The 8,159-nt window shown below is 43.3% G+C and overlaps 1 pseudogene; it reads right to left on the bottom strand.

Annotated features, from left to right (window-relative positions):
- Positions 1-7,554: 7,554 nt before the first annotated feature.
- LOC101576311 overlaps positions 7,555-8,159 on the bottom strand; it is a 6,334-nt pseudogene continuing 5,729 nt past the window's right edge.

Raw genomic sequence — 8,159 nt, 5'->3', positions numbered from 1 at the left:
GTGCTGGCAGAGCAAAAACCCCGGGGGTGGTTACCCAGCAACCCATTTCCTTATGGATACAGAGTTGGCTGGGAAATGGTGTTAATTTCTGCAGGTGTTCTTAAGAAACAGCTTAGGAAAGTTGGACTTGAAACTGAACAGAAGACTGAAATTTATGTTTAGAAGAAACAGAATGTTGCATGATTTCAATGGCAAAGGAATATGGCTAGAGCTTTCAAAAGTAAAGGAAGTCTTAAATTACGTGATGCAAACCATCTCCTTGCAGCTTAAGAGAGGAGCGCTCTGCTCCGGGCATTTGCAGGTTGGGGTAGCGTTTCCTAAGGGCTGTTGATCCTCACATCCCCAGCTGGGAGTATCACTTCCGCCTCTACCACCCAAGAGGCAGGGCCAACTGTCCCTCCCCAGAGTGGGACTGCCTCCTTCTGAGCAGGGACAGTTCTTAGCATCTCCTAAACACATACAACTGACATGGAACAGCCTCTAGTTGCATTTTCATTTGTGTTCCTCCCTGTTTGCTGGAGTCTGTCTCCTAGAATTGCTGTCTTCACTGTGGGAGGTTTAACTTTTCAAAAGCAAGCACCAGTATCTGTTTGGCTTTTCCCTCCATCTCTTGATGGTGTTTAGGGTAATATAGTGAATAAGAAGCCAACATAGGAATTGACTGATACGTTATTTTGATGTGGGAGGCATGTATCTACACCTCTGGGCAGTATCTTATTTTCCTTCAATAAAATGTGTCTGAGGTGTTGCACTTTTCATCATAACCAGTATTTAAAACATGAGTCCTAAAGTCACCTGATTTTCCCTTACCTAATTTTGTTCTACACTAATGTGTAATGACGGAAGTCTCACTTTTTCCATATCCACTGTTCGTGCTTTTCAGTGACCCACGAAGAATTACAGCCGGCATTTACTGCACACTTTTCTTTTCAGGGTGACAACTTTTCCTCCAACCAACAAGTATAGGAAGTAGGCACATTTTATGAGCAAGGAAATTAAGAAGGGATGCTTTGTCAAGACTGAGTTCAATGTCAAGAAAAATACGTGCACACAGAATAAGCGCCAAAATAAGGCAGAAAATGCTGATGATTGTTGAACCCAAGAGGAGGGGCATGGGGCCGTAGGATGAGTCTCCCTAATTCTGCACATTTGGAAATATCCATAAAACAAAAAAAATTAAATACAAAAATAGAATTAATAAAATAAAACTTGGCCAGGAGAAAAGGTGTATTTTCTTCTCTTTCTAATCTGCTTTGAGTTAGTTGACTGCCTCCCTTTGGAGCAGAAGACACTCCCGATGGAGCGCTCTGCTCCGGAAATCCTTCCTTAGTTCCATTACCTCCACGGCCTTAGCTGCTCCTCTGTCTCAGGAGCCTGTTTGGGTCCCAGGAAGACATACCAGGATGTCATTAAATAACTTTCATGCCCTCTTCACTCTGACAGCCTGTAAATTTCTCAGTAGCTTTTGCCTGTGTTAACACTTCTCTTACATGTTGCCTGCACTGCCTCCTCGTTTTCTTATTGTTAACTGAAGAATTGTTCATCTCTATTTAGACTCCAGCTCCGCATCTGCTTTATGCTGCTCCATCTGTTCTGTATTGTACTTTTTTAAAAATATAAATTAGGTGCAGGGTAACATTTAAAGAAACAGTGAAGAGTGTGTGAGTCCTGAGCTTTCTTTCTCATACTGGGACAGTTTCTTAGGCTATTAACAGAAGTGTAAATGGTATTTCATTACCATGTAGAAACCAACTGACCTTTGAAAATTTGTGAAATTGCTTTTCTTCTGTTCTTTTTCTCCTTGGCTTAGTCCTTGGCATTATCCAAAATCCCCTCCTAGAACAAAAAGATGTACTTTCCCTGAACAGACTGTGAAAAGTCAAAGTCTTCTGCACCAAATAAGCCAGTATATGGTGTGCTGAAAATTCAAAAATTTCATGTGTCTGTACATATGTCTCCCCGAGGTACTAGGGGCGAACAGAGAAAAGACTGCCACAGTGTGTGACTCCAGTATGTTGGGGTTCAAGTCCTACTTCTGCTACTAGCCCCCACCAGGTTCAGCTTTGCCCTCTGCAAAGTAAGAGAACTAGCACCTTCCTGATGGTGCTGTCATGAAGGTAAGCTCTGAAGAGGGGCCAGCACAGGGTCCATCACCTGCTGCAGAGCCTATGTAAGTGGGCAGTAGCCGCCATTACTGAGAACTCCTGTTCCTGGCCACAAGCGAAGCACTAACTGTGGGCATGAATAGCAGCACACACACACACACACACACACACACACACACACACACACACAACTAGTATGTTTTTCTTGTTGCCAGATTAAGTTGAAAGCTGTTCTCATATTAGCAGCAACTTAGAAAATGTAGTTGCCAACAATGCTCCAAAAGAAGGTCTTTAGGGCTGACACCCATTTAGTGTGTCGTATTCACTTTGGGTGGAAACTCTTGCTAAAATGTGAGAGTCTCGTTGAATTCATATTTTTTCTTTTTGTCTACCAAACTGTCATTGTATGTAGCCTCAGAGGTGGAGGCTTTCTGACATGGGTGTGGCTAGGACAGAAGTTCCTTGCTTTGATTTTGTTTTGTTTTTGAGGCTATTGATGAAGAATTCAAAAGAAGCACTGTTGGATGCTCGGGGGAAGTCCAGACGTTGCCTTATGTCTGTTTTCTGTAAAGTTGAAAATGACAAAGAACATCGGTGCTAATAAGTAGGACTGTGCCTGGTAGAGTTCAAAAACATAATGTACTACTTCTGAGGAAATCGAAGGCTTTGATGAGGGCAGTTTTTTGACAAATGAAAAAACTCTGAGATTGATTAAAATTTGATTGTACCATCTGTATTCGCTCATTTACACTTTAACAAACATTTACAGGGTCGCTTCCTTGTGCCAGGCACTTTGTTAGACACTGGAGCACTAAAACAAGTAGCAGTCTTGCTGGTGTAATAGCCTAACCAAAGGAAAGAGAGAGTTTTATTCATTTCTGTAATTTGAGAATTTCTGAAAGAGGCTTATTGCTGCTATGTGGCCTGGCTTTACGTAGCATCACAGAACTAGGGAGTACTCAGGCAATCATAGCAGCGTGGAGTAGGGCCACCCTTTCCCTCAAATGAACAAGAAGAGGTGGCTACTGCAACCTGGAGAAAGACCAGCTAGAGAGGCCAATGTAGGGTGGCCTGCCAGGAAGGTAGCCACAGAGCACACACTCCAGCTCATTCTTCTGTTGTGTCTGGACCCCACTTCCCATAACAAATGCCCACTGGAAGCCACCAAGGGGGCACCCACTGAGGCCTGGAACTGGACACATTAGTGCTAAGAAGGGGAAGAATCTAGCACTTGCATGAGCCATCATCTCAGGATACTCAGAGTGATGATGGAAGCAAGAGACACTAGCAGATCAGTTTCACGTCCTCTGTCATCCATGCTGTGCTACCTTACGGTGCACTGTGAGAGCCCAGACCATCGAGTCCCTAGCTTTGGCCTCGCAAAGTGTTTATCCTGTATCTCCAGGGCTGACTGTGAGTTTTCCGAATGACCCGGAATGAAGGAAGAATATCACAGGGGGCAGAAGAAAAGGCAAATGCATAATTACAGGCATGTAAAGCTCACTTAGGAGTTGTCCAGGTAATGGGAGCATACAGAGTACAGAGCACAGGCAGTGGGATTGGGATTTTGTGAGGCTTTGACTTTGATTATGGAGGGCTACTATCCAGCATCACTAGAACATGCTTAGTAACCCACAGGCCTCCTGAGAGGAAAGTCTGCCTTGTTCCCCATTGTGCTTGAGGCCTAGAACAGTGGCTGGTGCAGCCCTGGTGCTCAGTAGGTGTTTGCAGAGTGAATCAACACATAGACTAAGAGCTTCTGTTCCAGCACATTAAGTCCAAATCTTCTTTTTCGTTCATTAAAATTAAACTGGATACATGTTAGCCACTGGTACTACTTCAGTTCATCTTTTTTTGTTCTACAAATAAGTATATCTTAAGAACAGTGGCTTTGTAGAGCAAGCGCCAGATGAGGAACAAGGCCATCTCTATGCTGGGAAGCATTGCTCAGCCTTCTCTTTCTCAGCTCTCCTATCTCAGGTCATAGTGAAGATGAGATCAAAGGAGGCTTGCAGGCAGAAAGCGCTTGACAGATAAGATGCAGGGGTGCTCTTCCTCCCATATCAACAGGGACTGAGACAGGTCATGTAGGTGAGGCCTTCAGATTATTACATTGCAGTGTGCCATCCAACCGGGGTTGCTTAGTCTTGGTTCTGTGCATATTTGGGGCCAGGTACTTTGTTGTGGAGACCTCTCCTGTACATCATAAGATGCCAGGCAGCATCCCTGGCCTCTGTACATGAGTACACTAGTACTCCCAACACCATGACCACCCATTGTGACAGCCAGCCCATCTCCAGTCATTACTGTATGTCTCCTCGCCATTCATTGTCCCCTCACTGAGAACCACCACATGGTATACTTCCTTTCATTTTTTTAAAATGAATCTTTTACTTACTTATTTGTTTGTTACAGGTTCTGACTACACAGCTTGGACTCATAGTAATCCTCCTATCTCAGCCTCCCCAGTGCTGGGATTACAGGCATGACCCGCCACCTTTCATTCTTGACTTCTCTATAGAAATCTTCCTAAAATGTGTTAGTTACAAACTTTGCCTTTGAACAATGTGCTCTCCTGGACTGTCATATAAGAAAACTACTGGAAGCACCCTAAGCTCTTTAAGACATGGCAAAATTATTTATCTGCAGCCCTAGTCTGCTATATTTTTGCAGACATTTTGTCTGTCTCATGGCTTTTTCCTTCTACTTTGCTTGTGTGGCTGACAGCTGTCATTTGCCTCTAAGTACTGAAGTGCACTAATTTGCTATTTCTAATCTGCTGTGAATTTGAAAGATGGTTAGCTAGCTTTTATATGATGCATCTAAAATGAGACTCCCCAGTCCTCCAGTTTGGGCCTGGGTGTACAGGAACCTGGCAGGTGGACTTTCTTTGTTTATTTCTTTGCACCCCAGAGACCTTCTTCCTCTGCTTAAGGCGTCTGCCATGGAAGTGTGCTGTCACCACTGTCAGTATGAACAGGACTTTATGATGTTAGCCTCTTCCGCTTTCCTGTTTCCTTGATGTCGGGTGAAATCAGAGAAAGGTGAACCATCTGATAGTAGTTCATGCGTTGCTGCCAAGCGTGTGCAAATATTTCAGAAAATAGTCTTCTCACTGTCCTCCTCATTCTTGCTTCCTTTAGAAATTCTTTGGGGAGCGTATGCCATTCACATGGCCCATGAGGCCACAGAGGAGCCAGGTTCAATACATGCCAGTACGACATTCTAAGTAAGGTATCACCGAGCATGGCAGCACGCTGCCAGGCACATAGTAGGCACTCAAAACTATATTCATGTACGGAAGCCCTTTTACAGATGACAAAAACTAAGTAAGTTTCCAATTGCTGGTATGAAGAAAGAAAAAAAAAAAAAACTTGTGTAGGATGTGGCAAACTAAAGATAAGGACTTCAAAACTCCAGATGAGGAAAGTGGTTGGTAATGAAAGCGCAGGCTAAGCTTTCATGTCACAGATAAAGAGAGCTGTAATAGTCCCAGAGGGGTAAAATGAAATGACTGAGCGCAGCCCATTTCCTGTTCCGCTGCGCCTCTCTTTTAAGTTCACAGACTGGGAACGGCCCAGTGCATTCCAGCTCTTGGGACGAACTCACCTTTCATTTCCTCCATTGCAAGTGCCTGTGTTTTTCAATGGACGGAGGGAAAGGTGAAAACGCTCAGTGTCTGGCTGGCTCCAGTGGGGAGAACCTCTGGTATCTCTAACAGCTTGTTTGTCTGGGTTGTTAGACTATTTTTGTCTGCTGTAGCACAGAGTAACCCCTCACACTAGAATAAAGCAATCTGCAGTGCAACACTTAACTGAATGGTGAACAAAGTCAGGGGAAGGCATTTCATTTAAAAATGGTTCTGTGCTAATAAAAAAGAGATCAGTTTTCAGGATGACTCTGAACCCTGGAGAAAGAAAGGCATTTGACTTGCTCTTATTTTTCAAGGTCATGGTTGGTCTTAACAGGCCCCGTAGGTGACAGGCCTCAAGATGGTTGTTCTAGTCACAGGTTCTTAAGAAAGCAGGCTATGACGGACCAAGTCATGCCAGGAACATGAAGCCAGAGGTGTCATGCCAGGAGTTCTGTGGACAAGATCAAGACACTTAGGCTTGACCAGAGTGAAGAAAATAGGCAATTCTTGTTAGATCCACAAATCCTGAGAACACAATAACCAACTATTTGTATCTTGGAAAGGCAGCCTTACTTAGAAAAGATCTCTGCATATCCCGTGGGTTCTATATTCTCAGCACTTCAGATAGGTCACCAGTTAATTGGGGTAGGTTAATGGTTCTTTTTACTACGGTGGCTTTTAAGCACCTTTCTAGTAGAAAGTGTTTGATTAAATTGTAGGCCGCTGGGAGAAGCATAGCTCCCCTACCGTTTGGTCTTCCACAAACAGACCAAGAATGAGGTGGGTTGACTTTGGTGCATGATGGGTGCCTGCCCTTGTTTTGAGCACACTCAGAACAAAGGGCAGCTCTCACTGGTCCTGAACACCTGTCTATGGGATGACTGTGCAGGATCTGGGCAGGTGCACTGGGCATGTGTCAGGATAGAGAGGTGTGAGGTACACTGGGCCCAGGGTCAGTAACTGAGGAGGGGAGAAGGAAGCTCAGCAATAGCAGGGCCATGCATTTGCTAAATGCTAGATGTTGTATTGTGATCTGCTGGAATTCAGGGTATCCTAGAAAACACATTAAACCAAGCATTCATCAGCTGAAAGGAATACCTGAAAAATATACCCAGATCCAGTGTGGAGTCAAGATGCTTCTGCTGCCTGCTTTGTAATTATTTATTGGTACTCCAGATCAGGGTCATCTACATATACATGATTTACGAGAATTTCTACAAGCCTTTAAGATAAGAATTACTGTTTGTATTTTAGGGACTGAAAAAATGGGGGCTTCATTACCATTTGCTTTGAACTGAAGCTTGGTTTATGCCTTTTGCTGGGTTTTCTTTGAGGTGCAGCCTGGGAAACTACCCACCCGGGGTAGCTCTGTGCCCATGAGAGTACAACCTCATACAAAATGTGAAAAGAAAGTGTTGAAACGTAAGCCATGTGTAATTGGAAGGCTGACCACATGTGTTTACTCTAGCTAAAAAGAGTAAGTTCTGAATGAAATAAGTAAATATATGAGTACATATGTATGTCTACTTATTATTTAATCTCACAACCACTATACCTAGAAAAATTCTGGGGAAAAAATAGATTTTAAAATATTGATAATAGCCTTCTCCAGAAGACAGGACCTGGAGTGGTTTTTTTTTGTTTTGTTTTGTTTTTTGTTTTTGTTTTTGTTTTTTTTTAATTCTAAAGAGCTTTAATAAGTAAAAAGCTCCATTATTTCCAAATGTCCACCAAGAAGAAAATGAATACTCAGTTCCACCAGTATTCATGGTAAAACTGAAGAAAAAAGGGAGGAAAGATGAAGACTGATGAGTATTTTTTTTCATACAGATAAATACTGCTTCCTCAAGTAAAGGCTCAACACCACTTAGTAATCTGAGCTGGAGGGAAGAATAACTGGTCCACAAGGTTTTCTTTACATGGTTCTGTACAATGAAATGCCAACTGCACTACTTAGGAATGGCTTGCTAGGACGTTGAAAAAGTGAAAGACTTCATCCTTGTCATAGACGGCCACTTCAGTGGAGCATTCTGTGCACATGACGGGGTGGAAGATTTCTTCGGCTTCTGCCTGCTCTGCCTGATCTTCCTGGTTAGAGCGAAGCTTCTTGTGGCTCCGTCTTTTCTTCCTGTTGTCTGGGTTTTTGTATCTTAGAACCTCCTCTTTGTTGACAGAACAGTTCATCACAAACATTGCTCTATACTGAGTTTTGTAGGATTCATGCCTTTAGCAATCAAGGCATAAAGTGGTCATACAGGCAGGGCAATTCAAGACAGCATCACTATTGGGAACTGGCTGTTGCTGACGTAGCCTCTGTCGTCCAAAACCATGATAACCTCTTCTCTGTGCATCAACCCAGGCCTGGTCTCTATTATCTTTTTCAGGATCATACAGCAATTCATCATTTGTTGGAATCCTGT

Source organism: Octodon degus, unplaced genomic scaffold (genome assembly GCF_000260255.1).
Source record: "Octodon degus isolate 3935 unplaced genomic scaffold, OctDeg1.0 scaffold00179, whole genome shotgun sequence".
NCBI lineage: Eukaryota > Metazoa > Chordata > Mammalia > Rodentia > Octodontidae > Octodon > Octodon degus.
Note: the sequence above shows the minus strand (reverse complement) of the source record. Positions and strands in the feature narration are given on the sequence as shown.